The sequence below is a fragment of the Odocoileus virginianus genome, chromosome 5 (genome assembly GCF_023699985.2).
Source record: "Odocoileus virginianus isolate 20LAN1187 ecotype Illinois chromosome 5, Ovbor_1.2, whole genome shotgun sequence".
Classification (NCBI taxonomy): domain Eukaryota; kingdom Metazoa; phylum Chordata; class Mammalia; order Artiodactyla; family Cervidae; genus Odocoileus; species Odocoileus virginianus.
In genome coordinates this window covers 29,798,017-29,823,066 of record NC_069678.1, presented here as the reverse complement: position 1 = coordinate 29,823,066, position 25,050 = coordinate 29,798,017, and the positions used below count along the sequence as shown (strand labels likewise).

Genomic DNA, 25,050 nt, shown 5'->3' with positions numbered 1-25,050 from the left:
TCACTTAAAAGTTTTTCTTATGTTCAGTTCAGTTAAGTAGCTCAATCATGTCTGACTCTTTGCGACCCCATGAACCACAACATGCCAGGCCTCCCTGTCCATCACCAACTCCTGGAGTCTACCCAGACCCATGTCCATTGTGTTGGTGATGCCATGAAACCATCTCATCCTCTGCCGTCCCCTTCTTCTCCTGCCCTCAATCTTTCCCAGCATCAGGGTCTTTTCAAATGAGTCAGCTCTCTGCATCAGGTGGCCAAAGTATTGGAGTTTCAGCTTCAACATCAGTCCATCCAATGAACACCCAGGACTGATCTCCTTTAGATTGGACTGGTTGGATCTCCTTGCAGTCCAAAGGACTCTCAAGCGTCTTCTCCAACACCACAGTTCAAAAGCATCAATCTTTGGCACTCAGCTTTCTTTATGTGTCCAACTCTCTTATGTGTCCAGCTCTCACATCCATACATGACTACTGGAAAAACCATAGCCTTGACTAGATGGAATTTTGTTGGCAAAGTAATGTCTCTGCTTTTTAATGTGCTGTCTAGGTTGGTCATAACTTTCCTTCCAAGGAGTAAGCATCTTTTAATTTCATGGCTGCAGTCACCATCTGCAGTGATTTTGGAGCCCAGAAAAATAAAGTCAGCCACTGTTTCCACTGTTTTCCCATCTGTTTGCCATGAAGTGATGGGACTGGATGCCATGATCTTAGTTTTCTGAATGTTGAGCTTTAAGCCAACTTTTTCATCTCTCCTGTTTTACTTTCATCAAGAGGCTCTTTAGTTCTTCTTCATTTTCTGCCATAGGGGTGGTGTCATCTGCATATCTGAGATTCTTGATATTTCTCCCGGCAATCTTGATTCCAGCTTGTGCTTCCTCCAGCCCAGCATTTCTCATGATGTACTCTGCATATAAATTAAATAAGCAGGGTGACAATATATAGCCTTGACATACTCCTTTTCCTATTTGGAACCAGTCTGTTTTTCCATGTCCAGTTCTAACTGTTGCTTCCTGACCTATATACAGGTTTCTCAAGAGGCAGGTCAGGTGGTCTGGTATTGCAATCTCTTTCAGAATTTTCCACAGTTTGTTGTGATCCACACTGTCAAAGGCTTTGGCATAGTCAATAAAGCAGAAATAGATGTTTTCTGGAACTCTCTTGCTTTTTCAATGATCCAGTGGATGTTGGCAATTTGGAGAAGGGAATGGCAGACCACTACAATATTCTTGCCTTGAGAACCCCATGAACAGTATGAAAAGGCAAAAGATAGGACATTGAAAGATGAACTACCCAGGTCAGTAGGTACCCAATATGCTACTGGAGATCACTGGAGAAATAACTCCAGAAAGAATGAAGAGATGGAACCGAAGCAAAAACAACACCCAGTTGTGGATGGGACTGGTGATAGAAGCAAGATTTGATGCTGTAAAGAGCAATATTGCATAGGAACCTGGAATGTTAGGTCCATGAATCAAGGCAAATTGGAAGTGGTCAAACAGGAGATGGCAAGAGTGAACATTGGCATTCTAGGAATCAGCAAAAGATGGACTGGAATGGATGAATTTAACTCAGGTGGCCATTATATCTACTACTGTGGGCAGGAATACCTTAGAAGAAATGGAGTAGCCTTCATAGTCAACAAAAGAGTCTGAAATGCAGTACTTGGATGCAGTCTCAAAAATGACAGAACGATCTCTGTTCATTTCCAAGGCAAACCACATATCCTTTATATTACTACAGTGTTTGTCAAAGTCTTTTTGGAACTATTACCATTGTCTGCCCTAAGGCAAGCTTTAATGAAGGGGGACAGAAGTCCCAGTTAAATCTGGGACATTTTGTAGTTTCCTATTTTAAATTCAGAAGTTTGTTTTTCTAAAAAGAAGAGGATCCTTGGGATCCTTTGCAAGTTCCATTTTCTTAGGAAACACTAATAAACTGTACCAAGCAATTATAATTTTTGTCCTTGCTACTGAAATTTTCTACATTCCTGTAAAACCAGCATTAGCATATTATTGCTTTATCCATATGCACTCCCGAATATACTAATTGTGCAAACTTAGATGGAGATATTTGCAGCCATGAAATTAAAAGACACTTGCTCCTTGGAAGAAAAGCTATGACCAACCTAGAAAGCATATTAAAAAGCAGAGACTTTACTTTGGTGACAAAGGTCTGTCTAGTTAAAGCTATGGTTTTTCTAGTAGTCACGTATGGACGTGAGAGTTGGACCATAAAGAAAGCTGAGTGCCAAAGAATTGATGTTTTTGAACTGTGGTGTTGGAGAAGACACTAGAGAGTCCCTTGGACTGCAAGGAGATCAAACCAGTCAATCCTAAAGGAAATCAGTCCTGAATATTCATTGGAAGGACTGATGCTGAAGCTGAAGCTACAAGACTTTGGCCACCTGCTGTGAAGAACTGACTTATTTGAAAAGACCCTGATGATGGGAAAGATTAAAGGTGGGAGGAGAAGGCGACAACAGAGGATGAGATGGTTGGATGGCATCACTGACTCAATGGACATGAGTTTGAGCAAGCCCTGGGAATTGGTCATGGGCAGGGAAGCCTGGCATGCTGCAGTCCATGGGGTCACAACGAGTCAGACATGACTGAGTGACTGAACTGTACTCAGGTGGAGATATAATATTTAATATTTGCAAATTGGTCTATTTAGAATTTTCTTTCCCCACCAAATATGGAGATATGATTCAAAATCAAACACTGCATCCACTTATTTTTACATTGACTTCTGCATGTTAAAATGGATTTGTCTGCATAATTTAATCATTGTACATGCTTATGAGAGAAAATATTTAATCCACATTTTACAGATGCAAAAATAATTCTTAGTTAAGTGATTTGACCAGGACTCAGTAGGAAAAACCCAATCCTTGTTCAGTGCCCTTCATAGTCTTGATCGTACTGTGTATTAGTACCAGAAAAAACAGCTGTAGCTAAAACAGGGGCAGATAGTAGGAAATCCTGACCAGTCTAAATCAACAAATAGTGGGAGACAGTAATGATACATGCTCAATGTTCTTGAATAGTTTCTACCTTTTGTTGGAAGAAGTTACAGACAGAAAAACTATCCAACCTAGGTAGTTCTCAGTGGGGTAATACTGCACACACGAATGTGTTTTAGATATCTGTAGGAGAGTTTTCAGTTGACACAACAAGGCAAGACAGAACAGAAGCCCAGAATGGAAGAGATTTCAGTGAATTGAATGAATATCCCCAACAGATATGTTCACACCCTAAACCCCAGAAACTGCTAATACTGCCTTATTTGGAAAAAGGATATTTGCAGATATAACTAACAACCTTAGATGAGATCATCCTAGATTATCCAGTTGGGTCTTAAATCCAGTAACAAGTGTCCTACTAAGAGATATGTGAAAAGAAACATAGAGGAGGCAATGTGACTACAGAAGCAGAGATCTGAATGAGGTAGCAAGAAGTCAAGAACTGCCTGGAGCCACTAGAAGCTGAGTCAAGAAATTGAGTTTCCTTTAGACATTTCAGAGGATTATTGATACCTTGATTTCAGACTTTTGGCTTCTAGAACTGGGAGAGAATACATTTTTGTTATTTTGATCCACAAAGTTTGTGGTAATTTGTTATAACAGCCACTGGAAAATAATATAGGAATGTATCAGACAATTTTTGTGTTTTATTTCTACCTTGCCTACTTTATTATTCAGCTATTGCTGTGAATTTTCTGCCTCCATTCAGCTATCTTTTCCTGTCTCACTTACTTCACTTAATGTGGTAGTCTCTTAAGTCCATCCATTTTGCTGCAAATGGCATTATTTCTTTCTTTCTAATAGCTGAGCAATATTCCACTTGTGTGTGTGTGTGTGTGTGTGTGTGTGTGTGTATGTATACCAAATCTTCTATATCCATTTCTATGTTGATGGGCCTTTAGGTTTCTTCCATGTCCTGGCTATTGTAAGTAGTGCTGCTATGAACATTGGGGGTGCATTCATCTTTTCAAATAAGAGTTTTCTTCATTTCTGGATATATGCCCACTAGTGAGATTGCTGGATCATACAGTAACTGTTTTTAGTTTTTAAAGAAATTTTTATATTATTCTCCATAATGGCTGCACCAAGTGATGAGCTTTTAAATTCAAGTACTGGTACATTATTTTGTGTGTAGGTTGATAGGTCCTTTTTCTCAAAGAATTGCTTTGGGGGCTTTAAAAGATTTGTAATAAAAATGATATATATGTATATGCTAGTTTAGAAAATATTATGGTCCTTTGAGTTAGATGTATGTCTTTAAAGACATACCTGATGTCAAGGTAAAATACAGAATCATCCAATGAGATTCTTTGCACCATGAGAGAATAGCATTTTTGGAGGAAAACCATGTCCGATCTTGTTGCATAACTTTTTTTTTTTTAACTTATCCCTTGTGCCAAAGAGGATTCCACTCTGTAGTTTATTGAGTACCTATAATGTAAAAATACATTTTGAATGAACTGGAAACATAATAAATTTCAGAATTTTGTCCTTAAAAATTTTATCAACAACATAAATTATAAAACATATATACATTAACTAAACTTAAAATCATGGTCAGCTATGTCACTTTCTTGCCTTTCTTCTGTGGTTGGTTAGCATTTTACATGTCTTTTTATGTTTTTTCTTGCCAGTGTTTTCTGAGATTGTACAGTCCTGAGGGTTTGGGACCATATTTAAATAATTCTCTTTGTACATACCCTAAAATAGTACAATGCAAAATTAGTACTTTAGAATTCTTTTTGATGAGGAAGCAAAGTTGTGTCTAAATCTCTGATAGAAATCACTCCTATTTGCAAATTATATAACTGATATATTTCAAGCTTCTGATATGGAACGATTTGTCAAAACAAAGGTTCATTGATGCATTGGGGAAATTTAGAATTCTAGTGAGCAATTTTTTTTCAGGCACAATCCAGAAAGGATGTTCACACTATAGAATGACTGACTTTGTGGTGCTAGAATATTTGAAAGGAAAGCAGCACAATGACATAACAACTCAGAATAGTAATATTTTATGAGTTTTGTTATTATTTCATGCACAGCTGCCCTGTGAGTAGAGGTATTATAAATCTAGTCAATGATTTACTCAGGAACTCAGTGGATATTCTTTGAACAAAAGAGAAGCAGATATCTGGCAGGGCGAAGGCATAATCTCCTGCAACCTAAAGTTATGTCTGTATATAAAGTTATGTATACAGTATATACAGTATACAAAGTTATGTCTGATAAATAGCAATAGAATATGTTATAGGAGGAAAGGGTAGGAATATATTAGGATGGGAGTTTTAATTTAAATGGAGAGAAAGAAATTCAAGAGAACCAATACTGGAGGACCAGTACTCAAATTTGGAAGTATGAGTTGAAACCTTGTGGAAATTTAGGCTTTGTGGTAAGACAGATAAATGACTGGAATTATGTGGATGTATTACTAGCCATTGGTAGGGGAAAAAAAAAAAAAGATTTACTTTAAGGACTTTCCTGACATGTCTACCTACCTAACTGCAATACAACAGAAGGAAAAGAATTGAAATTAACATTCTCTGGGGTATTACACTTGTTACTCAATTTTAACTCCATAGTAGTCCTCTGAGGTTGTCAAGTGGGCACCAAATACTGATTGAGCACTTACTGTAAAAAGTCAGTGAGTGATGAGATATAGGCACAGTTACTGTTTTGAGGACCTAATGTAAAAAAAGAAAGGAAGACTATAATTGTCCAATTTCTTAAGAAGAAGTCCAAACTAAATCAGATTAAGAAGCCAATGCAAAAGCAGCAGTCTGTGAATTGCAGAGGGGAGATTTTGAGTCTAGAGGTTTATTTGAGTCTTCACACTACCCAAAATTGTATGATTTCAAGTTACTTCCTTGAATTCTCTCCCATATTTTGAATTTCTAATCTTACTTAACCAGATAATTTCAAAAGATGTTTTATTTAAAAGTTCTGGTTGTATTGTTATTTTCATATTGAGTGCATATTATTAATATTAAAACATCACAAGTAATGAAGCTTGGAGATGAGGCATAACAGCTTCTCAGTCAGAAAAGAAAGGGGTTTCATTGAACACCTCTTGGTTCTGCTTGATATTCTCTTGACCCACATATTTATTCCAGTTATTGCTCTGGCAATGGACTGTGCATGTATAAGCTGACAGCTTGCTTTCTAGGCTGCATCACATGACTTTTATGGTTTTTCTGCCTTGGCACTTCTATATTCCTTTAGAATGCCTATGGGAACCCACTATGCCATTCGGATTTACATATATGCAAATCTGGAAATGCATGGTGTTTAACACTGCAATTCTTAACTAATGGGAAATCTGAGCCAGAAGATAAATACTCCTCCCTCCATCCCCTGTGTGAGCAGATTGAGAGCATTCAACATCGCCTCACAGAGGCTCTTCTGTGTGTTTGAGCCCTGGATACCATTCATTTAATCTTTACAGTGACCCTATAAAGTAAGCTTTACAATTTATCTTTACATCGAAGATGAACAAGTTGAACTTTATAAATGCCCAAAATGCCCAAAGTCAGAGAGTCTTAATGGAATATTTGGGGTTTCAGTTCATGTCTATCAGATTTCATGGTCTATGCTCTTATTTACTTAAGCAGTGCAGTAGAGATGAATCTTTTGGCTAAAGGAATTTAGGGCAGAAGTTGAGAAAGCCATGGGAATGCTTACTGTGAAAAAGAAATGACTATACAATTGAGGTACATCAAAACTTGTTTCTTTTGATGTGGTGCAATTTAAAGAAATCCAGGTGCTATCTTCTACTCATAGTCTTTTACCTGCTATCCTCCATAATAATCCAAATTTTCTTCATTAAATATTTATTATATCTTCAAGATCTGCTAAAATGCTAGTATCTTTTAGGAAGTCATCGCAGATTAAACTCTAAAAGGGGTTAGTTGTAAGCTGAGAGCAATAGCTTTGAGAGAGTGGAATCCAGTCCTAGCTTACCAAAAACACAGGGAAGGAACTGGAACTAAAAATAAAGGAGCCACAAAGTAAAATTTCACTTTCATTTATTTTTCTTTAGGGTTTCTTCTATCACTAACTATGAAAAAGGTTGAAATTTCAAAGCAAAGTTTCCACTGAAAGTGCTACTGTCTCCCTCTTAACACGTTATAATGCCAATCTAAAGATTAATTACTGGGAAGACCTTCTGATATGAAAGTCTTGAAAGTGTTTCAGGAGCAATGCAATTTATAAAGCAGTATTCTAAGTTTAGCTCTCTAACTTTAGTAAGGATATAAAGAAATAATTATATATCTGGTTTAGTCATAATTGCACCATCCTCCCTCTCATGAAAGGCTACATATTATGTAACTGTAGCTATTGATTTTCCACCTCAGACACTTTAATTGAAAGGTTAAAAGGAAGCTGGGTTAGCAGAGTTTGAGGTCACTAATTCTGCATTAAATAATTTGGGACTTAAACTCCCTCGACAAGAAACCAAGAATTTTAAAGAACAATTTCACTTTTTTGGAAAAGGAGTATTACTATTGCCAATCAGAAGAAGATATTTAAATCCTGGCCCGAAATAAAACACATGAACTTTATATAATCCTAGCTCATGAATGGGATGTTTGGCACTATTTACTTTTGCCATTTATAATAGAGGCTATAAAAACCTAACTGCCACTTTCTAGCTAACGTTGGTTTCATTGATAACTGACACTGACATTTGGAATGCTCAGGTGAAGATGATGTCATTACCATCATGTAGTAACTATTGGCATCCAGAAGTTACAAGTTCAGTCTTCAATTGTAAAAATCTTACAATAAAGAGAGATCAATACCCACTACTTAACTGTCAAAAATACTGATACCCCAAGAGCATTAAGTAGCGATAGAAACCGTTGCCTCTGTCACCTAGAATTGGAGATCATCTGAAAATCTAGCAGCTGAACAAAATGACTCAAATGCTTCAGGAGAAGAAATGAATTGGATGAATAAATATTAAAAAAAAGACCAAGAAAAATCAAAGCATTAAGGTATCTAGATATTGCTCACAGGACTCACTGTGAATATATATCCAGATACATTCCTTGTGTATGGAGTTAATACTGGAGGCAAAAAACTGAAAATCAAACATATAAAACTAAATATTTACAAGTGATACCCTCATAAAAATTCTAATTATTTTGTCAACATTTTTCAAGTAAAAAACTGCACAGTACCAATATTATTTCTTTTCAGGAAAAATTGAGATTTACATAATAAATAAATTGCTTATTACTTATCATAGTGAATTAACATTTAGTAGCTCTTAGTTATCCTTCATGTCTGCCCCACTGATACATTATCATGAAGGCATTCTTGATGCTTTTGTCTGAATTGGGTTTTCACCACTTGCTCCCACCACAGGATGCCATACCCAACTTCTTACGATTTACTGAACTAATGTTAGTCACTCAGTCGTGTCCAACTCTTTGCAACCCCGTGGATTGTAGCCTGAAAGAATCCTCTGTCCATGGAATTCTTTAGGCAAGAATGCTAGTATGGGTTGCCATTCTCTTCTCCAGGGGATCTTCCCAACCCAGGTATGGAACCCAGGTCTCCCACAATGCAGGCAGATTTTTTACTGTCTGGGCCACCTCCACTATTTTTGAAATTGTCTATTTAAATGTCAGGCTCCTCCAATACACTGGGTGCATAATTGAAAATAATGACTTTTGTAATCCATTTGGTAACAACACTGCTATCTCAGTATTGCTTGTTGGATGGCAGTGTCTGATATCCAAAAATAATTGTTAAACTGGACTGAGTCACAGGTTCAGGATTTAACCTGGTCAATTCTCCATCTCTTTCTACCCAGTTTTTGGAATACTGTTTTGATAGAATTTAATTAGCTCATTACTTTGAAGTGATATTCCAGCCACCTGTATCACCGTAGGTATCACTTCTAATAATGATGTGATGCCAGAAATCGCTCATGAGCGAGAATAGGCTGAAGCAGTGATCAAGTGACAGGATTTAATGCTGACAGCATGTAACAACCGAAGGGTGAAAGCCTATGTGGGGCTTCCCTGGTGGCTCCGTGGTAAAGAATCCACCTGCCAAGCAGGAGACGCAGATTTGATCCCTGGATCTGGAAGATCCCCTGGAGCAGGAAATGACAACCCACTCCAGTATTCCTGCCTGGGACATCCCATGGACAGAGGAGCCTGGTGGGCTGCGGTCCCCGGAGTAGCGAAAGAGTCAGACAGGATTTAGTGACTAAATAGCACCACCACCACCAATGGAAGCTTATGTGGTTCCTTTCAGCCTTTAATCTATTGTTGTGGGCAACAAAAAAGCAAGAGCATTGACGTTTTATACACAGACACTCAGAGTCGAGATGGGAAAACTCATTTGACTGGAAGAGATTGGGAGAGGGGCGGAGCCAGCCGGAAGCCTTAAAGGGCCAGAGCTTCCTGCTTCCTTAAGTCCGGTGAGAGCTGCTCAGCCCTCTCTCTCGGGCTGCTGGTCAGAGCATAGACTGTGGTTGCCGGTGCTGCGGAGGCCCAGGGCTATAGAAGGACGGTGTCAGAAACCCAGTGCTGTTTTACCTGGAGGCACGACTGGCTGGCCGACTCTAAAGCTGGCCCAGAGAGAGCCGTAGTTCCGAAAATGGAGTGGATGAGCTAGGCCGTGCTGACGGTGGACACAGTGAATACCAGGAACTTAGTGGAAATCACCGCTGTCTTCAGATGGCCGGAGGTACAACCTCTTTTGAAGCATGTGCTTCTGAGCCTGACGTCAAGGCATACGGCACATTGTGCCAGAGGTGAGGGTTTTGTAAAATGTGCATGTGGAGAGAGCCACGGGGAAACACCTGGTCATACCTAACTTCCTTCCAGCCCTGCATCTTCCCCAAACTTTTTGCAGTGTCCTAACTCCAGTATGCTGCCTGTAAACCCTGAGCATCCCTTTGTGAGCAGAGTACAATTAGGACTTTGGGAAAGTAGGCCGAGATGTGATATATTCAGGCCTATCACCACCCATACCCCAGCCTCTGCTTGGTTATGCCACTATTTCCAGATCCTTGTTTCAGAGCTTCCACCCTAAGAAATGATATTGCTAGCATCACTCCCACCCACCCCACCCCCATGAAGCCATAGTGTGAAACAGCAAGCCTTTTTCTTATCCATCAGAGAAGATGGAACAACTTGAGAAATTCTTTAAGGCCCTTGCATCAGGTCCCAGCATCCTGTTGCATAAGTATTCTCTGGATCATGAGAATAATCCAGATACTGAAGTTCAAGAGAAGCAAATATACTTAAATCTCTGCATTTTTTTCTCCTGTGCCTTGATGGATAGTGGTTTGAATATTTTGATACAAACATGAGTTCATGGTGCCATTCTACTAAATAAATGATTTATTTTTTGTTGTTCAATGGCATAAGGATCTTTGCTCACTCAACACTAAGCAACTTTATAAAAGACTGACCGACTTGATGTGACAAGTGGATAAATGGCTGATAGCTGGTGGATTTATTTTTGTTTTTATTTTCTCGGTTTCTACCATTTTGATAGTATTGATACTAACCCTTTTGACTTTAAGATCAGAGTTGGGCCCTCAAGCACAGGGGGACAGAAATGCAGAGTCTTTCAACTTTGGGTTTCTTTTGCATCATTTGTTCTCAAATTTTGTGTGTAAAAACTACTTTGAGAACTTGCTAAAACACAATTTCTTAGACCCCTTCTCCACTGATTCTGATTCAGTACACTGGATCAATTTGCATTTCTAACAAGCTCTTAGGTAATGCCAGCACTTCTCTGAAGCTATTACTTTTAAGCTGGTTATTTGCCCCATGAGTAGCAAGGAGTGTGCCTATGCATTTTCTTGGAGTGGAACTTCCCACTTCACACATGGGCATGTATTCCAACAAACAAGCAGAAGTGATCAGCATTCACTCTGTTATTTATTTGAAGGAACCAGGGTCTTGGGCTGGTTGTGCATTGGAAAGTATCCTTCTGTTTGCTGTTCCCCACCCTGAACCCTCCTCAAAGAGGTGTCCTGCATGGGCTGGACTGTTTTTCTATTACTCATTACAATGCTATGACCAATCTATGCAAAACAGTCCCAACCCCTTGTTCTTTCCACCTTCAGGAAGCAGAATTCTTGAAGGAAAGTTACCAAGAGTTCTGTGGCTTCAGACACAAAGTTGGAGTTGATTTAACTCATGCAGTTTCTTTACCCCTATCATTAATGGATTCTAGCCCTTTGCAAGGATTTTTTAAAAACATATACATCCATCTTTGATTATAAGTGATAATTGAATGTTATTCTACTTGGCTGTATATTGTCACCCTGCTTATTTAACTTATATGCAGAGTACATCATGAGAAATGCTGGGCTGGAGGAAGCACAAGCTGGAATCAAGATTGCCAGGAGAAATATCAAGAACCTCAGATATGCAGATAACACCACCTTTATGGCCGAAAGTGAAGAGGAACTAAAGAGCCTCTTGATGAAAGTGAAAGAGGAGAGAGAAAAAGTTGGCTTAAAGCTCAACATTCAGAAAACTAAGATCATGGGCTCTGGTCCCATCAGTTCAGTTCAGTTCAGTTCAGTTGCTCAATTGTGTCCGACTCTTTGCGACCCCATGAATCGCAGCCATTACTTCGTGGCAAATAGATAGGGAAACAGTGGAAACAGTGACTGACTTAATTTTTTGGAGCTCCAAAATCACTACAGATGGTGATTGCAGCCTTGAAATTAAAAGGTGCTTACTCCTTGGAAGGAAAGTTATGACCAACCTAGACAGCGTATTAAAGAGCAGAGACATGACTGCCAACAAAGGTCCGTCTAGTCAAGGCTATGGTTTTTCCAGTAGTCATGCATGGATGTGAGAGTTGGACTACAAAGAAAGCTGAGCACTGAAAAATTGATGATTTTGAACTGTGGTGTTGGAGAAGACTCTTGAGAGTCCCTTGGACTACAAGGAAGTCCAACCAATCCACCCTAAAGGAAATCAATCCTGAATATTCATTGGAAGGACTGATGTTGAAGCTGAAACTCCAGTACTTTGGCCACCTGATGCAAAGAGCTGATTCATTTGAAAAGACCCTGATGCTGGGAAAGATTGAGGGCAGGAGGACAAGGGGATGACAAGGGATGAGATAGTTGGATGGCATTACTGACTCAATGGACATGGGTTTTGGTAGACTCTGGCAGTTGGGGATGGACAGAGAGGCCGGGTGTGCTGCAGTTCATGGGGCTGCAAAGAGTCAGACATGACTGAGCCACTGAACTGAACTGAACTACTTTGCTTTGCTTCCCTGATGCCTCAGCAGATAAAGAATCTGCCTGCAATGTGGGGGACCTGGGTTGGATCCCTGGGTCGGGAAGATCCCATCGAGAAGGGAGTGGCAACCCACTCCAGATTCTTGCCTTGACAATTCCTTGGCTATAGTCCATGGGATCTCAGAGAGTCGGACACGACTGAGTGACTAACACATTTTCACATTTCATTTTCTCCTTTGCTTTATATGTTTGTTAAATGTGTTTTACATTTCTCTTATTTTTTAAATAAAACATTTTTATTGAAGTATAGTTTATTTACAATGTTTTATTAGTATCAGGTATATAGCAAGTCATTCAGATATATGTATATTCTTTTCAGATTCTTTTCCCTTGTCGGTTACAGTTCCCTCTGCTATACAATAAGTCCTTGTTGGTTATCTCTTTTATATATAGTAGAGTATATCTGTTAATTCCAAACTCCTAATTATCCCTCCCCCACTTTCTCCTTTGGTAACAAAAGTTTATTTTCTATGTGAATCTTTTTGTTTTGTATATAAGTTCATTTGTATTACTTTTTTTTTAGATTTCATATATAACCTATATCATATGATATTTATCTTTCTCTGTGTGACTCACTTAACTTTGTATGGTAATCTCTAGGTCCATCCATGTTGCTGCAAATGACATCATTTCATTCTTTTATGACATTAATATTCCATTGTTTGTATATACCACATCTTCTTTATTCATTCATATGTCTATAGACAGTTAGGTTGCTTCCATGTATTGACTTTTGTAAATAGTACTGCATTGAACACTGTAGTGCATGTATCTTTTTGAATTATGGTTTTCTCCAGATAAATGCCCAGGAGTGGGATTGCAGGAACATATGGTAGCTCTACTTTTAATATTCTAAAGAACCTTCATGATGTTCACCATATTAGGTACCAGTTTACATTCCCAACAACAGTGTAGGAGGATCCTTTTTCTCCACACTCCTCCAGCATTTATTATTTGTAGACTTCTTGATGATGGCCATTCTGATTGATAAAAACTACTGTCTTTGTAGTTTTGATTTGCGTTTCTGCAAAAATTAGCAATGTTAAACATTTTTTATGTGCTTCTTTGCCATCTGTATGTCTTCTTTAGAGAAAAGTCTATTTAGACCTTCTGCCCATTTTTTGATTGCATTGTTAGTTTGTTTGTTTGTTTTTTGATACTGAGTTGTATAAACTGTTTATATATTTTGAAGATTAATCCCTTGTTGGTCACATCATTTGCAAATATTTTCTCCTATTCTGTAGATTGTCTTTTCTTTTTATTTTTCTTTATCCATTCCTATCATTACTTCTTTCATCTCTGAAGATAAGGATTCTTATCATCTGTATAATCTTTTGTAACAAATAATGGTCCATTATAACCAACATTGTCTACCCATTTGCTCCTCAAATGTTTTGCATAACAAAATTTTTATTGTATGTACTTAAACCAGTTACTGTTTTATCTGTGACTTTTTCTTGTCCCCACCTTCTGCATTTAATCTTAGGAGTTCTTGCTTTTTGTCCTTTTGTAGAAATTTGATAAATATTCCTAGAGGATTTTCCTGGTGAGATTTTTATAAAACCATTGAACATTTTTGACTGTTCAACATTTGGGGGAAGAGGGTTATACTTAAAACTTATTCAGTTTTTCCAAAAGTTATCCAAAACTAAGTTACTATATGATCCTTTACTCTAACCTTTATATTCATTAACATGGTGGAGTCCTAACTGTTTGGAAATAGGATCTTTAAAGTAGTTAAGGTAAAATAGGGTCCTTTGGGTGGGCCCTTATCTAGTATAACTGTTTTTTTAAAGGAAGGAATATGAACACAGGCATGTGCATGCACAGAAGCAAGATGATGTGAGGACATAGCAAGAAGGCAGCTATCTGCAAGCTAAGGAGTGAGGCCTCACTAGAAACTAGACCTACTGATACCTTGATCTTGGCCTTCTAGCCTCTAGAACTTTAAGAAAATAAATACCAAAAGAAAAGAAAATAAATACATTTTATTTAAACCACCCAGTTTGTTATTTTGTTACAGTAGCCCTGGCAAACTAATACACCATTTGATACTGGTAAAAAGAAGAGAGATTGGAAAGTTACTTTTTAGATTAGTAATTTAAGTGTTTGACTGTTTGGTTAATTCATTACTATGTATTCAACGAAGGCACTACTTTTTAATCTTGCTTTTTTTTTTTTACACATTTGGCATATTAAAGTCAGAAAATGTTAACATTTTAATAATGCCACAAATTATACACATAGAAACATTACATAAAATAAATTCATTATACATGATACACTGTATGCATTCTGTATACCCAGTACAGATACAAAATTACAATGTTGCATAAAAGAAAGTTTAATTTTTAAGTGGCAAGAAATTGAAGCAAATATCAATACCTTATGTATTGAATACAATTGGACCAGTATGCTATCAAGGTACAGAAAATACTTGAGAATTTTTTTTTTTAAATGTGTGTGTCCTTCATTAACTAGCTGGAATTGTTACTTTTTAAATGCTGTCTTTTTGAAAGTTTGCTTTGAATATTTTTTACATTGTAATTCTCTTAAGATCTGAACTGTCCAAAAAAAAAAAAAAAAGCATCTTTAAATCAAGCAAAGCACAATAAAGTAGGTTCTGTTATCTTATGGTAAATGATGAGGTATGCCATTGAAACAGTGAAGCACTTTATCTTAAAGTTTAGACTTGATTCTTTAAAGATAATAATAATAATAATTTGATAGAGTTAAAAGTAAAATAATCCTCCTGTCTTAGAAATAACTCAAAGCCCATCCTAGAAAAGAAGTTGGCAAATATTCAAAACAGGGAGAAACTTACAACTATTAAAATAAAGTAATAATCATTTTTGCAAGGTAGGATGTTTTACTTCCTATAGCTGGAAACACACAGAATTGAGGATATTCCAGCTTTGCCATCCTTTCAGAAGTCTATTTCAATATACTTGCCAATTCACTGGGAACTTTCTATCTTGAAAATAGATCATTGTAATGTCCTCAGTAAGACGACCCATTGTTGTGAGTTAATGCCATTTTATCTGTGCTGTTAAATTATTATGAGTATTAGCACAGCTATTAATAACACCACTTTTCAAAGAGCTTTCATTTGTATTGCCTCATTTGATTCTTTCAGCAACTCTGAGAGGTAAAAGGACCAGTTATTATCATCCTAATTGTTATGTATGTGAAATTGAGAGATGAAGGCTGAATTAATTGATATAAGCAGTTACACAACTTGAAACTGTGATTTGCAGATCAGAAATATTTCTAGTTAAAAAAATATCTTAAACATTTATTATGTCATCACATTCACCTCCTAATAATAGTTACTAAGCTTTGTATGTTTACTTTGTATCATATGCTTTGACATACTTTGTCTTTAAAGGTTCAAACACACTTTGAAAGATAGAAAGTGAGGATGCAGAGATTGGAGATGTGTGACATAATGAATTTTAAATTTAGGCTTGTCTGACTTCCAAGTTTAGTCTCTACTGTCTGAGATATTACTTCATTTAATTCTCACTCTATGTCCCTCTGAGGTTAGTATAGTGTTCTTCCTGTTTTATAACTCTGGAAATGATCTCAGAGAAGCAGTATCACAAGGAGAGATTAGTTGAGCCATTGAAATTTGTATTGATGATGATTACTTTTCAGTTCCTAAGTGCTTAGTTGCTCAGTCGTGTCTGACTTTGCAAATCTTTGGACGATAGCCCGCCAGGCTCCTCTGTCCACGGGATTTTTCAGGCAAGAATGCTGGACTGGATTGCTATTTCCTTCTCCTCAGGAAGGGCTGCTGGAGTAGGTTGCTATTTCCTCTTCCTCCTCCTCCCAGGGGATCTTCCTGACCCAGGGATCAAACTGGTGTCTCCTGTGTCTCCTACAATGCAGGCAGATTCTTTACCTGCTGAACCAAAGTGAGCTCACCCCTGCCAGATAACTAGTTCAGTCATGTCCAACTCCTTGGGACCCCATGGACTGTAGCCTGCCAGGCTCCTCTGTCCATGGAATTCTCCAGGCGAGAATACTGAAGTGGGTAGCCATTCCCTTCTCTAGGGGATTTGCCTGACCTAGGGATTTAACCCGTCTCTGCACTGCAGGCAGATTCTTTACTATCTGAGTCACCAAAGAATCCCATCACTTCCTAAGCACTACTATTATTTTCACATTTTGTATTACTTTTATAGGTATGAGTGAGTGAAATAGCTCAGTCGAGTCCAACTCTTAGCGACCCCATGGACTGTAGCCTACCAGGCTTCTCCGTCCTTGGGAGTTTCCAGGCAAGAGTACTGGAGCGGGTTGCCATTTCCTTCTCCAGGGGATCTTCCCGACCCAGGGATCGAACCTGGGTCTCCTGCATTGTAGGCAGATTCTTTACTCTCTGAGCCACCAGGGAAGCCCTCTTTATAAAGGCACCAAATTGGCTGTAATCTGTACTGACTGTTAGATATGACTGAATCTTGTTCTAAAAGATAAATTATTGAAGGGTTTTTATGACTGAGATCTGGGTAATTGATTTCTTATAAAACACCTACTATGAGCTATATAGTAAACTATGTACTGAGTATATATAGCTATCTACTGAGTTTATACTGAGCATACCCATACAGAGTGTGTAATAACTATAGCAAAAATGACATGTGGACAAAATAAACACGCAAACTAGATTTTCTAATATCAGGAATATCACAGAGTTATAAAAAAAGATCAAGTGGAAACTTTAATACATTTTAGGTTTAGGCATATGATCAGCATGTCCTAAACTGTATTACTTATCTCTGCCCTCTCCTGTCACGGAAACAATGCAGAATTGCTCACGTTACATCCCCATCTCAGTAAATGGCGGCCCTACTTTTGTAGGTGTTCGAGCCCGAAGCATTTAATCAGCCTTGCTTGACGCATACTTCACCTCCAATCCATCAGCAAATCCTGCTGACTCTGCCTTAACCATAGCTCCAGAATATGAGCACTTCTTACAACATTTATTAGCACCGTTTTCCTCTCACTTAGATTAATTCCATGGTTTCCTCACTGGTCTCCCTTGTACATTTGCTTCCCTAAAGTGCAATTTCAGCCAACAGACAAAGAAATCATTTAAATGTAAGTCAAATAATTTAATTAATCGCACACATCTTACAAAGAAGTTCTCATTCTGAATAAAATTTAAAGTCATTACAGTGACTTATAAGCTGGCTAACTCTCTGACTCACTGTTACCTACCTGAGCTCAATTCCTACAACTCTTGCTTATGCTAGTTGGGTCTCGTAGACCTTCCTGATGTGCTAACTCAACTATTTTCACATTCTACTCTTCTGGAGTGGTTTTCCTCCTGATATCTTCATGCCTTGCTTCCTAAAACTTTTAAGGCCCCTTTTCAAATGTCAGTCTCAATATAAGATCTTTCTTGTCTTAGGGCTGAGTAATATCCATTTTATAATATTACATCTTCTTAATTCAGTCACTGTTGGTGGGCACTTGGGGAGATTCTATGTCTTGGCAGCTGTAAACAGTGTGATGTGAACATGGGGGTGCAAGGATGTTTTCAAATTACTGTTTTCTTTTTTATCCAGATATATAACAAGGGGTGGGACTGCTGGATCTTATGGTAGTTCTATTTTTAGTTTTTTAAAGAACCTCCATAGACTATATAAAGTAGGTAAGCAACAAAGATATACTCTATAGCACAGGGAACTATACTTGTATCTTTTAATAACCTATAATGGATTATAATCTGAAAAACTTACTGTATCACAATAGTGTTCACCTAAAATTAAAACAATATTGTAAATCAGCTATACTTGAATAATAAAAGAACTTTCCTGTCTAGTCTACTTAAAATGGTAATATTCATCCATTAATCTAGTATTTTCTGTTCTCCTGTGCTTCAGTTTTCTAATTGTGTGTTGAAACACAATAATTAACAATACATTATTATACATCTGTTGTACTTACTTATTTCTTCTATTGTGTCTTTTCTAGAAGATCAGTCCTATGAGGCCAGAAATATTTGTCTGTTTCATATTTCCAGTTTTAAGACTACTAGGCTGGCTTAGTGAAGGCATTCAGTGAATGTTTGTTAAATGGATTAATATATTTAGTCCAAAACTTAATGTGAAGTCAAAATTGATCACTGCTTTTACACTTCAAAAATCTGATGAAAGCAAGCATGCAGATGGTTTGTTCTTTTTCTGGTATGTTTAGCATCTTATTACAAAGGAATTTAAAGTCTGGTTATTGGTAGGTAGTCAGTGACTTGCATGTATTTTTCTAGTCAGGGTCCATTTGCCAGCTGACAGGGTTATGGGGTTAAGTGCTTTTCTGCTCCTCTCACGTCTCTTTCATCAGCCAACCTTAGAGATGCCAGCGGTGCTTTAGTAAACAACAGGAACCCTTTACTAGTTCTTCTTTACTCCCGGTTAGTCTAGCTGTTGCTGACAGTGACAAGGTGAGTACTGTTTTTTGCTTGTATGTTTTATTTGTGTATTTAGTATCTTAGACATCAAAAAACCATCACAGTTTTTTTTTTCTCAAAAGCTTGTTTCTTTCTGTTTCCATTACTTCTACTTTTATCTGTACAGTAGTCTATTAATTAAGTTGTTCATACAATCCACCTTTCTCTACCTACCCTCACTGAGTATTCTCCATATGCCCAAATAGAAGTGCCTTTACTGTTTTTCTTGTTCTCAGCATAACACTTAGATGCTTAGACACGTAGATGTATTTTAGAGATGCTCAGTGTTGAATAAAATTTATAAAATCATAGTTAATAAGGAGACATAATAGTAAAGTGTTTAATAACCTCAACTTAGATATATGTTCTAATATTTTATTCCATCAACTTCTTTTAAGGCTGGTAGGCCTAATGATTGCTTGATTCAGAGAAAATAGCTTATAGCAATGAGTCTAAATGAGCCAGATGCTTGATTCTGACTTATATAATCTAAGTTTCAGATGAAAAGGAAATGTATTTAGAAGAATAGGGGCTGCTGTAAGTGTCTTTGTTCCCTTTCAATGTAATGTTTTCCCCGAGTTGGAGAAAGGGGAACCACAGTAAGGAAGTGCCGTTAAAACTGAGGGATCTCTGAGAAGCGGCTCAAACCTAGCCCTTTGTGGAGGAGCGATGCTAGAATCTCCACAGAAGCTTGGAGCACAGGGCATGTAGGCCTGTTTCCATTTGGGACCAAAGAGTCAACAAACCTTCAAGTTCTATCATCTACTACAGTGGAGTAAATCCTTCATAAGGAGTAATGATAAAGAACACAATGTTGTTGATCATGACAAATGAATTAAACCCATGGTCTATGCTTATCTCTGTAACAAGTCTATATGAACTAATAAGAAAACTGACGTTCAGAGAACTTAAGAAACCTGCCTAAATTTGTACTGCAAGAGAGGCCATGGTCTCCACAATCAGACTGCCTAGTGTGAATCCAGGCTCCACTTCCAAGCAGTTGTGTTCCTAGAGAAAGTTACTTAATGCCTCCTGCCTCATTTGCTGTTTTGTACTTTTATTAGGATTAAATAAGTTAAAACATGTAAAGTGCTTGGGTCTTAGTAAGTGCTTAATAAATGTGGGCTCTTAATTTACTCTGTAGCCGAGGTAGGAGTCAAACTGGAATTCATGTGACTTGATAACTTGACCTTGAAGAATAACAAGCTCCCTGATCCTAGCTAAGTGGGGCTGGCTGAGGTCCAAGATGACAGGTCAGGTTTTCCTTCTTAAGGATATTCCTCTGTTTGACTTAACCTCTTCATTTCTTCATCTTTTCTTTGGGCAGTCCTTTTCTTTGGGTAGAACTAATTATTCTCATTGACTGTCTGTCAGGGATCTCTTGCGTTTGTATTCTATAAAGTAAGAGAGGTAAGAGATATTAAAATTCCTATAATGAAATCCCCATTCCATCCTAAAAATGGGTTGTCTCCTGCATCATTTTTCTCTCAGATATATCACACGTGCCTAAGTATATGTAAATCATTCTTTTAAATCAAGACCTATGAAAATGTGAAGAGTAATTTGTGAAGTGAAATAAAATTATACCTAGTATATTTAGAGCTTATGATTTGAGAGGCACTGTTCCAAGGAGCTGACATTCAGTAACTCATTTATTGCTGACAGAAACCCTGTAAAGTAATCACTGTCATTTCTCCAAACTTTGCAGGTGATGAAACTGCATTTCTGAAAGTAACTGGCTTAAACTAGTAAGTTATAAAGCCTGAATGTTATCCAGTCTGCCTACGGGGACATATGGCTTAACCATGAATTACTAAGGATTTTATCCAGGCATTTTCTGGATGTCAGAGTGTCTGATGCATCAGGCAGTGCTCTTTATTTCTTAGACATGTTTCTGTAGAATGACTGACTTTAACCTGATTGCCCCAATGAATGCTAATTTTAAAATTTACACAAGGATGTAGTCCTTCCTGTGTGACTATTCTTTTTCATTTGAATGTTTGCTCCTGAATGTAATATAAGGAGATTTCATAGAATTTATAAATATTTTATAATTCTCCTGTGGCCATGTCCTTTTAAATCTGTATATTTATAATCTCAATCCAATTACTTATTTTTAACTTGTTGCACTACATTCTACAGGGGGGATTTCAAAACTCTTTAGCATTTCTGAATTCTGAACAACCTGGAAATAGGAATGCCTAAAATATGTTCTCAGCCTTATCCTGTGAGTGAAGTAATTCAAGTGTGGGTAAAATCTTTTAAAGTTTATGTAATTAGCAAAACTTCTGGGGGAAAGTCCTATTTAAATCTAATAAATGAAATTTATGTATTTTCAAATTATTCATGAAAAGTATAGATAAGTTGAGTCAATTATCAGAAGGACCTAAGACTCTAAATTTTTAACTTAATTATCTGAATCTTCTCTACTTATAATGGCTTGACAGTAAATATTTGGCAAATATATTTAAGCACATGCTTTATGATAGTAACTCTGACCCAGGTGTCAAGGATGCAGAAAACTGAGCCAGTCCAGTTCAGTCATTCAGTTGTGTCTGAATTTTGTGACCCCATGGACTACAGCACACCAGGCCTCCCTGTCCATCACCAACTCACGGAGTTTACTGAAACTCATGTCCATTGAGTAGGTGATGCCATGAAACCATCTCATCCTATGTCGTCCCCTTCTCCTTCTGCCCTCTATCTTTCCCAGCATCAGGGTCTTTTCAAATGAGTCAGTTCTTCACATCAGGTGCCCAGAGTATTGGAGTTTCAACTTCAGCATCAGCCCTTCCAATGAATATTCAGAACTGATTTCCTTTAGGATGGACTGGTTGGATCTCCTTGCAGTCCAAGGGACTCTCAAGAGTCTTCTCCAACACCGTAGTTCAAAAGCATCAATTGTTTGGTGCTCAATTTTCTATATAGGCCAACTATCATGTCCATAATGACTACTGGAAAAACCATAGCTTTGACTAGATGGACCTTTGTTGGCAAAGTAATGTGTCTGCTTTTTAATATGCTGTCTAGCTTGGTCATAACTTTTCTTCCAAGGAGCAAGCATCTTTTAATTTCATGGCTGCTATCACCATCTGCAGTGATTTTGGAGCCCCCCCAAAATAAAGTCTGTCACTGTTTCCACTGTTTCCCCATCTATTTTCCATGAAGTGATGGGACCAGATGCCATGATCTTAGTTTTCTGAATGTTGAGTTTTAAGTCAACTTTTTCACTCTCCTCTTTCACTTTCATCAAGAGTCAAGGAAGTTGCAAAGTCTGGGTTTGCACCTGGATGATTGTTTTTAAAGTGGTGAAGATTCTGTACTCTTGCTCTTAATAAATTGCAGAATATTTAAAGACTTAGGTGAGCTTACTTAAGTTGGCGCATAAACAAATAGAAATTTCTAGCTGTAGGCCAAAGCCAATCAAGCTGTATAGTATTCAGCCACATTTAGCTATTTGGTCAAAACCTTCTGTCTATAATAATTAAGATGGTACTAAAATAAGGGTGTTATCTTATCTATAACTAACAAGGTAGTCTCTATCACTGACAGAGTCACATTGTAGCATCTAGTGTTAAATCTCTTATCTTTTACAATAAGCTAGAGTTTTCCAAATCATTTCTCTTCAGCCTGTCACTATATTCATGTAAACCCTTGATCAATCCATGATACAGGTGGCCTGGAATAGCAGATAGAGCTATGTATTAAGACAAAAGTCTCCAGAAAAAGTCTCAGTTCTGAAGTTAAATCACTTTGCGACTTTGGACTAGTCATAAACTAGGATTAATGACTCTGATTTCAATTTGGACATGAGATTTAAATGAAGTGAAATAGATGAAACATCAAGTTGAGAAACTGGCACGTTGGAGTTATTAGTCTTCTCCCTGCATTTCTTCACTTATTTCAATAGGAGAATTAGTTGCAGCCTTTTCTGATGTCATAAGAATCTGTAAGTCTGTATGATGGGTTTTACAATAAGCTGTTTACATTTCACATATGATAGATAATTGTCTCTCAGTTTGGTAGGACATAAAAAATAAAAACTGAGCAAAGTTTTCCAACTTCAATTTAAAAGAAAGTTTACTGTTTTATTGCATTTTTAAAAGGAAGTTCTTTAATTCTAGCATTGCCTTCTGAAAAATGGATACAGTAATAACAAGAGAATTGGAAAAATAATGCAATCACTTTGCCTATTGATAAGTGAAGGCCACAACATTTTTTGAAATTGAAAAGCATTTGAGAGCCACTCTTAGCTTGAAATCATCTTAAAATTATTTGGCCTTATTTAGAAAGAAGTATAGCTTTCATTCTTTACATATAACCACTTTCATTTTTTAGAAAAATAGGTAGAAGGACTGAAAATGACAGTCCTCTATAATCCTGTGCTGTAAAGACCTAGAGAAGAATTGTGAGAAAAGAAATAAAAGCTGCCTGAAGTGGTTTGATAGAAAGGCTTTTTTTTTTTTCTAAAATGGCCTTTGACTTGTCTTTCAACGTCAGTTTTTGGTTTTTTTTTTTTTTTTTTTTTTAAACAGAACCAGCTTCTTATTAACCTAGAAAGGGTTTTTTGTTTGTTTTTTTGTTTTTAATCCTTTTTTGAAAAATAATCCATTCAAACATTTCTTGGCAATATGGAGGAAGATTTATCACATCACTAGAAATTTTCTTCAAGAAGCACATTGGCTGATAAAGTCAATCCATCTTTTTAAGATTTGGGGCCTAATGGGCATATGGTAAGAGGATAATCAGGTTAAGGCTGGCAGCTCTGTGGAAAATTTCCTTTTATGACTCTGTGAGGACTTTTTGGCTTCTTTGATGCCTAAAGTCTTATTCCCAAATGCCTTTGTTTGTTTAAATTCAAGTTAATTCAGAGACTGCAACCTTTATTAAATGGAAATATATTGAGTAACTACTATGATTTCATCATTTTCTAAATATTAAAGATTATAATATGCCAGTTTTGAAAAATAATTTTGTTTAAGAATGCAAATGTCTTCAGGAACTAGAAAATGATGTCATTAAAACATTAGTAGTAGGCCATCAAAGAAAAGAATGAGATGTGAAGTAAAAGGTATAAACTCCAGAAGAGCAGGCCCTATTTCTGTGTTGTTCACTACTGTGTTTCACATTGTCTACTTCACAGAAACCACTTAGTAAATATTTCTTGAATGAATGAAAAAATTACAGGAAGCTGCCACTACCAACTTCAAGGTTGGCCTCAGAGACCATGTGAAATCTTTCTCTGAGGGGAACACTTCTATTGTTAGTTTAGAATAACGTCTTTGGTCATTGCTGTGGGAAATAAACACATCCCAAACACCTACAGGTGCAAGCTTTGGGAAATATAGTCATTCAGTGGAGAAAAACAAACAAACAGAAAGCATGTTCATTATGTTTGCTAGAATGACTCTGCAGGATTATAGAGGTTCATTGTGCATGACTCAACACGCATTGAATTGGGAAGATCTACAGAAGATCCCCACTTCTCCCCATCTACTTGGGTCTTTGTTCTCTGGGAGGGTGTTTACTGGGAAATTTAGCCAGTAACATCTGCACAGGGCATGTGTTTCCTTTTACTTAAATTGATAAATTATTTCCACTTTCTAACGGAGAAAACTACAAAAATCTGTGTTCCATAATTTCACCATCATTCTGATGTTTTCTTCTGGCACAGGAATTCAAAAAGTGTGATGAAGGGTAACTCTTTGTATGTTTACACCTATAGAGGCCGCAGAAAATACCATGTTCCAAAGGCCTATGTTATGGTTGTCATCATATTCATTTTCTAATTTGTTCCTTCTAAAGAAACCCCTAAATGTGAGCATTATGACATCCATTTTTAGATGGTAAAGCCAAGGCTCAGAGATGTTTTCTCATACAACATCTGGCTGGAAATTTCTGACCTGAGACTCGAATTTTGGTAGATCTGAATTGAAGGATAATGTCTTGTGTTGTTTTGATTATGATGCATTGTTCTTATGTCTTCACTGAATCTTGCACACCTTGAAACATTCTGATGGAATTTAGAGTACTCTCCTGAAATGCCAGGACTTGGATTGTTCTCAAGCTGTCACATGCTTTCTAGCTATGATATATGGGCCTGAACTCATTAGTGATGGATTCCTAGTGGCAGCAACTGTGTGAGTAAAACTTTGTAACTAAGCAGATAGTCCATCATCCTGGCACTGTATAACGTCATACATGCTCCCAGTGTAGTCATCTTTTGTTTCTTTGTTATGTTTGGATGATCAAAATTTCAGGAAGCTTTAGAGTAATACCACACA

The 25,050-nt window shown here is 37.2% G+C and overlaps 1 protein-coding gene across 1 annotated transcript in view; it reads right to left on the bottom strand.

Annotated features, from left to right (window-relative positions):
• The window catches only part of OLFM3 (olfactomedin 3), a 197,191-nt gene that overhangs the window by 97,769 nt on the left and 74,372 nt on the right, over nucleotides 1-25,050 (bottom strand). The gene's annotated exons all lie outside the window — the stretch shown is intronic.